Source organism: Canis lupus, chromosome 25 (assembly GCF_011100685.1).
Source record: "Canis lupus familiaris isolate Mischka breed German Shepherd chromosome 25, alternate assembly UU_Cfam_GSD_1.0, whole genome shotgun sequence".
In the NCBI taxonomy this organism is placed as follows: Eukaryota; Metazoa; Chordata; class Mammalia; order Carnivora; family Canidae; genus Canis; species Canis lupus.
Window position 1 is genome coordinate 10,306,698 of NC_049246.1, and position 9,024 is coordinate 10,315,721.

At 40.7% G+C, this 9,024-nt stretch overlaps 1 pseudogene; it reads left to right on the plus strand.

Annotated features, from left to right (window-relative positions):
• The window catches only part of LOC100685041, a 34,353-nt pseudogene extending 25,558 nt beyond the window's left edge, over positions 1-8,795 (plus strand).
• Positions 8,796-9,024: the final 229 nt, after the last annotated feature.

Here is a 9,024-nt window from a genome sequence, read left to right on the forward strand (position 1 = left end):
CCTCATTAACACTTGCTGTGTTATCAGTCTCCTCAATTTTTGCCAAACTGATGGTTGGAAATTGTATCTCATTCCTGTCTGATTTTCATTTGCCTGGCTGCTATTGAAATGAGGATTATTTTTCATTTAGTTGTTGGTCATTTGTATGTCTTTTCACATTCTTTGCCCACTGCCTATTTTTCCTTTGGGCTTTCTCATACCGATTTGTAGGAATTATATATTATATCTTCTGTATATTCATCCCTTGTCTTTTGTGATATGTTTTGCAAATACCTTTTGCACCATTTTTTGCCAATATTATTTACTGAATTTTTTACTTCATGGTTCAAAGTATTACTTTCTTCATTTACTAAATTCTTGCATATACATAGGTCTGTATACATAGGTCTGATTCTGGACTCTATCTTCTGGAGTCTATATTTAAGGATCTGTTTATCCCTCACCTTTATGTCACATTTTGAAAATTACTATAACTTAGAATGTACTTTGATACCCTCATTAGTCTCTTTATCAAAGGAATCTTTGCTGGTCTGGTGCATATTCTCTTCCAGATGAATTTTTGAAAACATGAGTTGGGTTGGAAGATTTGGGCTTGGGAAGGGATTTCTGGCTTGTATTGCCATGAATTTATGGATTAATTTAAGGGCAATTGACATTTTAAGTATATTGAGTTATCCAAACTAGGAACATGATTTAGTTCTCCGTTTATTCAAATGCTCTTTTTTGTCCTTTAATAAATTTTATTTTTTGTTCTTACAAGTGTTACATTTTGCTTGTTGAATTTATTCCTAGGAATTGTTGTAGAGACTTTGTTGGTATTGTGAGTAGATTTTTTTTCAATTACATTTTCCAATTGCTTTTGGTTAGCAAACAGGGAAGCTATTACTTTTGATATGTTGATTTTATCCCCATACACACTGCTGCATTTTTATTGGCTAAATACGTTTTAATGTATTCTTTTGGATTTTATGGGTGGATAATCATGTTGTCTTATGTTAAAGACATTTTTGTCTTCCCTTCTCGATCTTTATATTTTATTTTTATTTCTTATCACTTTGGCTAAAGTTTTCCAGCACAATGAATGGTATAGCAGCCTTTTAAAAAAATCCTTTTAATACTTCTAATTTTTTACCATTTGATATGGCATTTGCAGTAGATCTCAGGGACACACGGCTATAAAATCAGACTTCCAGTAAGAAACCAATGGCATTTTGAAATAATATAATCTGAGAAGAATTTGTTTATAAAAGGAATAGAGTTAATCCTCATTGTCCATGATTCCATATTTGCAAATTCGTCTGCTTGTTAAAATTTATTTGTAACCCTAAAATCAATAGGTGTGGTGCTTCCACAGTTATTCAGACACATGTAGAGTGGCAAAAACAACTTGTAACTGACATGCACCCTCTCGCTGAAGCTGAACAAGGCAACACTCTGTATTCTTGTTTCAGCTCTCAAGTGTCTTCACAGTCGACTTGGTGACATCTTTTTTGGATTTTTGTACTTTCGTGGACAATTTTGCTGTTTAAAATGGCCACCAAGCATACCACTGAAGTACTGCCTAGTATCCCTAACCACAGAACAGCTGCAGTGTGCCTTATAGAGCGAATCTGTGTGTTCCATAAGCTTTATTCAGGCATAAGTTACAGTGTTGTTGGCTACGAGCTCAATGTTCATAAATTAATGGCAAATATTAAATAAGGTCCCTTTAAACAGAAAACAAATGTAAAACATGGTTCTGCATTGATCAGTTGACAAAAATGTTGTGACCAAAGTCTTGCAGAACCCTAACCCTGTATTTCCCTGGGGAGCAGTGGTTTAGTAATCCCTGAATTCGTGTTCTCAGCAACTTCATAGAATGAGGCTACTGCGAATAAAGAGAATCTGTACAAAGATCTCGGTGCAGAGCACCACAAAGGCTGGTGCAACAGCCCAGGGCTTAGGAGCAGAGACATTTCTGTCAAGTATAAGTCAAAGAAACGATGGAGGGAGTGGTTATCAGAACCCTGAGAGAAAGAGTCCTGGGGAGTCAGGCCCTGAAAGGTCCAGTGACAGCTCAGGTGACCTTGCAGGGATAGAAACAGAGGAATACGTACCTCAAACTCACTCCCCTCCTCCCCTCAAACTTCTTTTTTTTTTTTAAATTTATGTATGTATGTATGTATTTATTTTTGTAAATTTATTTTTTATTGGTGTTCAATTTGCCAACATATATAAGTTGTTCTCTCATTTTCTAGGCCAGACAAGGCTTTGAGGTCAGAGTGAAGCAGGCCTCACCAGTGGGGACCTGTTCCTTCCTTTGCGGGTTTCTGGAAGAGTTCGTAGAATCTGTACCATTTCTTCCTCAGACGTTTTGGGAAGTGAAGCCCTTCGGCTTGGATTTGTATGTCTGTCTTTTTTTTTTTTTAACAATAAATTTATTTTTTATTGGTGTTCAATTTGCCAACATACAGAATAACACCCAGTGCTCATCCCGTCAAGTGCCCTCCTCAGTGCCCGTCACCCATTCACCCCCACCCCCTGCCCTCCTCCCCTTCCACCACCCCTAGTTCGTTTCCCAGAGTTAAGAGTCTTCCATGTTCTGTCTCCCTTTCTGATATTTCCTACACATTTCTTCTCCCTTCCCCTCTATTCCCTTTCACTATTATTTATATTCCCCAAATGAATGAGAACATACAATGTTTGTCCTTCTCCGATTGACTTACTTCACTCAGCATAATACCCTCCAGTTCCATCCACATCGAAGCAAATGGTGGGTATTTGTCGTTTCTAATGGCTGAGTAATATTCCATTGTATACATAGACCACATCTTCTTTATCCATTCATCTTTCGATGGACACCAGGGCTCCTTCCACAGTTTGGCTATTGTGGACATTGCTGCTATAACCCCTCAAACTTCTTACTGAGGTTCTTGTGAGTCAATTTCAGCAGGAAAGTAGGGGGTGAGCAGGAGAGGGCAAGTGCTTGTCCTATCTATGCAGATGAGTGAGGACTGGACATTAGGACATGGAAATATAGCAGCATGATGTATCAATTGAAGGCAAGATCTGTATATTCTTTGCTAATGAGCTTTTTAAAAAATTAGAAATTACTGCTGAATTTTATCAAATTATTTTTTAGCATCTATGGTTTCTTCCTTTACTCTGTTAAGGTTGTAAGTTATACTAACACATTTACTAATGTTAAGCTACGTGTGTTACTAGGATAATTTGACCTGAACTGACCATCTTGCCTTATCCTTTAAATATGCTGATTCAATTTGCTAATGTTTTAGATTTTTGCATGAATAATCAGCCTACTTTTCTTTTTCGGTTCTGTTATCTTGGTAAATCTAGCCTCTGAAAATTAAGTTGGAAGGTTTCCATTTTTCCTAGGCTCTGCAAATAGCTTTTATAACATGGGAATGATCTGTTCCTTGAAGATTTTTTAGAACTCGTAACATTTTCTGGGTGTTTTCTTTTTATAGTTGTATCAGTTTGTTCTTCCTATTTCATTTTAGTTCCTTTATTTTTCTTTATAATATTATAATATTATTCTTTAATTGCCAGAATACATATGCTTGCTATAATATGCACAACAATTTCACAATATATTTTCGAAATGATGAAGCTCCCCTGACTCTTGCTGTCATCATCACCCACTGAGATGCTCATTATTAATAATGTGGGCTTGCCCTTTCCCACCCTCCTCTACACTTACAGACATACACAAACAAGTAGGGTTTCTTCAAAAATAGAACACACTCAGTGGTTGAGTGTCTGCCTTTGGCTCAAGTCGTGATCCTGGGGTACTGGGATCGAGTCCCGCATCGGGCTTCCTGCAGGGAGCCTGCCTCTCCCTCTGCCTATGTCTCTGCCTCTCTCTCTCTCTCTCTCTCTCTCTCTGTCTTGAATAAATAAATAAAATCTTTAAAAAAATAGAACACACTAAACGCTTTGCAATCACTTTGCAATCTCCTTTATACCCCACAAATATTATAGAATATACTTCCCTTCAGTTAACAGATAAGGTATAACTCATTATTTTTAATGGATACATAATAGTCCATTGTGCATACATATGTGATTTATTCAAGCATTCCATTCCTTTACAGATGGAGAGTTAGGTTCTCTTTCCTTCATCCTTCCACCCTCTCTTTCTCCCTCTTTTTTTCTTCCACCACAAACACTACTCCTATAAATATCTTTGAATGCCAGTACTTCCACATCTATAGAATAGATTTCCAAAAAGGGCTAAGTCAAAGGGAATGTGAATTAACAAAATGTAAAACATAACTCAGTTTTAACCAGCGGTCCCAAGAATCTGAGAAAAAGATTTCACATTCCACATACCAACATATGGGTGGGGCTTGCAAGGGCGGGGTCAAAGCTGGTTTGGAAGCCTTTTGGCCAACACCTACTTAAGAGCCAGGAACATGGGTAGGAGAGGCAGGGGCTGAGAGACACTTTCTCTGGAGAGGGTTCTTGGACAGCTGTGGCACCATCCTTCATGTCACCCCAATGCAGCAGTGCAGGATGTGTCCTCCTCATCCCAAGGTAGTGAGGGGTTTCAGGAGACCACTGTGAGAACTCTATGTGTGTCCCCTGGAGTTTAAGGTCATGATGAACTGGTTTATGACTCTTGCCCCCAAATAATTCTGGAGTCAAAAGGGTGACTGCAGTCACCTGAAATAGCAAAGTAAAAAGCTGCCTCTGCCCTGCACTTCGTTTCCACTGACAGCAGGGACAAGAAAGTGTGAGGTGTGGCTCGTGGACCAGATATGGTGCATAGGACAGAGGCAGCCTTGAGCAATTCTGAATTCTGCTCAAGAGGTGCCTGTGGAGCAATGGGAATCTACAAACAGGGAAAAAATGTGGACTACCCGGGCAGGGGGAGACATTAAAAGTAGCCCTTGCAAGTGGCACTCTGCACATTGCAGAGTCACAGCTGGAGGTTCCGGGTGGTCAAACCTTGAGGAAAGTGTTCTATGGGAAAAGAAATGTTAGCTCTGAGGATCTACCAAGTCGAAAGCACATCCATCCTCACTTTTTAACAGCAAGTACTAGACAAGCACTACCTCTCCCGGCCTCCTCATCCTTGCCTCTTCTTCCCTACCTCCTGCCTGGGCCAGGAGTAGAGGCATGAAGGAAGCAGAGGAGAAGCCAGCCAGCCCCTCCTTTCCCTCTATAGCATCTGCCCCATGAAGGGAGAAGCTTTGCATAAAATCCAGTTTTAACTTTTACACAGGACTGAACATTTTAAACGTTGTGAATAAAAGTGACCAGAAACTTTTTTTTTTAATGGCAGAAAAAGTTATGTAAACTGCCTGAAATTTTAGTTAGGGAGAAGGAAAAAAAAAAATCCTACCAGAGGCTTGAAAGGCCACTGAAGGGAGAGAAACAAGTTGCTTTCTGCTTGCTTCCTTTGGTGGCCTGCTTCTTCACCATCAGGGGCATATGAGTTATGTTAGTGTACGAGATACTACCACACTGCTGTGCAGAAGAAGTTGTGGCAATCCACACATCTAGTGGCAATATGTGAGAATGCTCCCTTCTCTGAACCTTTTGCCAGGGGTACTTATTTCCATTATTGCAACCAAGCCGAATAAAATTCTGTTGTGTTAATTTGCTGCCCCCGGCTCACAGACAAGATCAAGTTCATCACAAAAGGATAGCATTTGGAAGGTTGACTGGATGCTAGAACTCACGAAACCTAGAGGGCATATCAAAACCTCAAGGTGAATTGTCACTACCATTTAGTAGAAGAATTCTCAGATCCGTGCCATTCACTAGACTCAAAATTCTTCCTGAAAATTCACATTTTAAAAGGTAAGATAATTTGCTATGATCCTAAAATTTTTGGCAATATGATGTCATCATATCAAGATCACTGATTATATTTACTGGTTCCCACAGGATGCAACTCAAATATTTGGTGCTGTGATATACAATAATGTCCAAATATATTTAATGAAATCTCACTGACTTCTCATTTCAGTTTTATTTTTTAGTTTCCCTTATTTAAAAAAAATAAGGTTTTTTTTTAAAGATTTTATTTATTCACGAGAGACACAGAAAGAGAGGCAGAGACATATGTAGAGGGAGAAGCAGGCACCATGCAGGGAACCCAATGTGGGACTTGATCCCGGGACCCCAGGATCTCGACCTGAGCCAAAGGCAGATGCAGTTAACCGCTGAGCCACCCAGGGCTCCCTTTTAAGATTATTAAAGTATTTATGGAAGAAAGCAGAGCTAGCAAGAGAGAACACAAGTGGGGGGAGGGGTGGAGGAAGAGGGAGAAGCAGACTCCCCGCTGAGAGGGAGCCCCATGCAGGACTCTATCTAGGACCCTGAGATGGTGACCTGAGCCAAAGGCAGATGCTTAACCAACTGACTTACCTAGATGCCCCTAACTTTCCCTATTTTAAAACTTCAAATTGTTCACTTTGAAAATTAAGGTGGACTGTTTGTAGCTGAACACATGACAAGTGTGAGAGCAAAATGGTTCCCAAAGTGCACAGCTTTGTATAAAAACCGGCAGCATAAGAAGCTGCCATTACATACATATTTCCTGAAAAACATATCTAGCTTAGTGAGTGTTATGACTTCATGGTGCATGATTTCAAAGCCATTCACCTGTGCCTAGAAGGCAGAGGAGAGGAAGAAATGCCCACTCTCCTGGCCCCCTGCCATGCCTTCCTCTTTCTGTGGATCAGAATACGCTGGCCAATTGCACCAGGAAAAAAAGAACAGCCAGAGAAGATTTTTGAAGAGCAAAACATACAATTATTTAATCTTACTCAGGGGAAATAAGAAGTGACACATACAATAGATACCATATGTGTCTCCTTCAGCAAGAGCCTGGCTCTTCTTTTAAACTTTTTTTTTTTAATTTTTTTTATTTATTTATGATAGTCACAGAGAGAGAGAGAGAGAGGCAGAGACACAGGCAGAGGGAGAAGCAGGCTCCATGCACCGGGAGCCCGACGTGGGACTCGATCCTGGGTCTCCAGGATCGCGCCCTGGGCCAAAGGCAGGCACCAAACTGCTGCGCCACGAGCCTGGCTCTTCTTAAGTCCATGGTATATTATGTCTCTCTCCTCCAAACACAAATTCATTCCAGTTTAGCTGGTTTCAACTCGGCATGCATTCTTACTATATCTTTATGTATCACATCCAGGGAGACTGTATAGATTTTATATGGATTTTAAGGATATTTTACACAAATAGCATGTTTACTATGCAATTTTCTCAGGTCAGTCTCCTTCCTATTAATATCACAGGTGAGTTTGTTGCATACACATTCCTCTTCTCTAATATTATCCATTCTGTCCTATGGCAAAAGTTAAATCCCAAGTCCTGCTGCAGAAATACAAAATAGTTGTGCAGTAGTGCTAGCGGCTTCCCTCTTCCATTCTCAGAACCAGCGGCCCTCCCTCGTGCTGAGCTGCTACGAAGCCCCTGCCAGTGGGTCATAGGAACTTGGAACGGTCACTCCTCCGACTCTCACCAGGGGGAAAAATGGTTGAAGTAGATCTTCCAGGAAAGCTTTTTATTAGTGGCCTCAATACAGAAACAAATGAAAAAGCCCTTGAAGCAGTATTTGGCAAATATTGACTAATAGTGGAAGTTCTATAGATGAAAGATCGCGAAACCAACAAATCAAAAGGATTTGCTTTTGTCATCTTTGAGAGCCCAGCAGATGCTAAGGATACAGCCAGAGACACTAATGGAAAGTCCTTAGATGGAAAAGCCATCAAGGTAGAACAAGCCACTAAACCATCATTTGAAAGTAGTAGACATGAACCACCTCCACCTCTAAGAAGCAGAGGCCTTCCGAGAGGTCTTAGAGGCGGAAGAGGAGGAAGTGGTGGAACCAGGAGACCTCCCTCACGTGGAGGGCACATGGATGATTGTGGCTAATCCATGAATTTTAACATGAGTTCTTCCAGGGGACCACTTCCAGTAAAAAGAAGACTTTGTGGTAGTACTCCTCCTAAAAGATCTGCCGCTTTAGGACCAGTTCGCAGCAGCAGTGGAATGGGAGGAAGAGCTCCTGTGTCATGCAGAAGAGATAGTTATGGAGGCCCACCTCGAAGAGAACTCCTGCCCTCTCGTAGAGATGTGTATTTGTCCCCAAGAGACGATGGATATTCTACTAAAGACAGCTATTCAAGCAGAGACTACCCAGATTCTCGTGATACAAGAGATTATGCACCGCCACCAAGAGATTATACTTACCGTGATTATGGTCATTCCAGGTCACATGATGTCTACCTGTCAAGAGGCTATAGTGTTAGAGATGGCTATGGTCCTGATCGTGACTACTCAGATCATGCAAGTGGAGGTTCCTACAGAGATTCATATGAGAGTTATGGTATCTCACGTAGTGCTCCACCTACACGAGGGCCCCCACCATCTTATGGTGGAAGTAGTTACTACGATGATTATAGAAGCTCACGTGATGGATATGGTGGCAGTCAAGACACTCAAGCAGCCGAAGTGATCTCTACTCAAGTGGTCCTGATCAGGTTGGCAGACAAGAAAGAGGGCTTCCCCCTTCTATGGAAAGGCGGTACCCTCCTCCACGTGATTCCTACAGCAGTTCAAGCTGCAGAGCACCAAGAGGTGGTGGCCATGGAGGAAGCCGATCTGAGAGAGGGGGAGGCAGAAACAGATATTAAAAACAAAACAAAACTTTGGACCAAAATCCCTGTTCAAAGAAACAAACAAAAAAGTGGAACCTTTTCTGTCATAACTACCCAAGGACTACTAAAAGGAAAAATTGTGTTACCTTTTTAAAATTTCTTATTAAATTTCCCTTCCATAATTATTATGTTCTTGTGAGGGAAAGGAGTAAACCTTGTTTAATCTTATTTGACTTTATGACATTGCTTTCAATAAGCAAATGTTAAATGTGTTAAGACTTGACTTGTGTACTAGTGTTGTAATTTTTCACGTTAAAAGTGTCCCTAAAGGCCACTTCCTATATCTGATTTTTCCCAGTAAATGAGGCAAAGCAATTCTAAGACCTTCCACAAACAT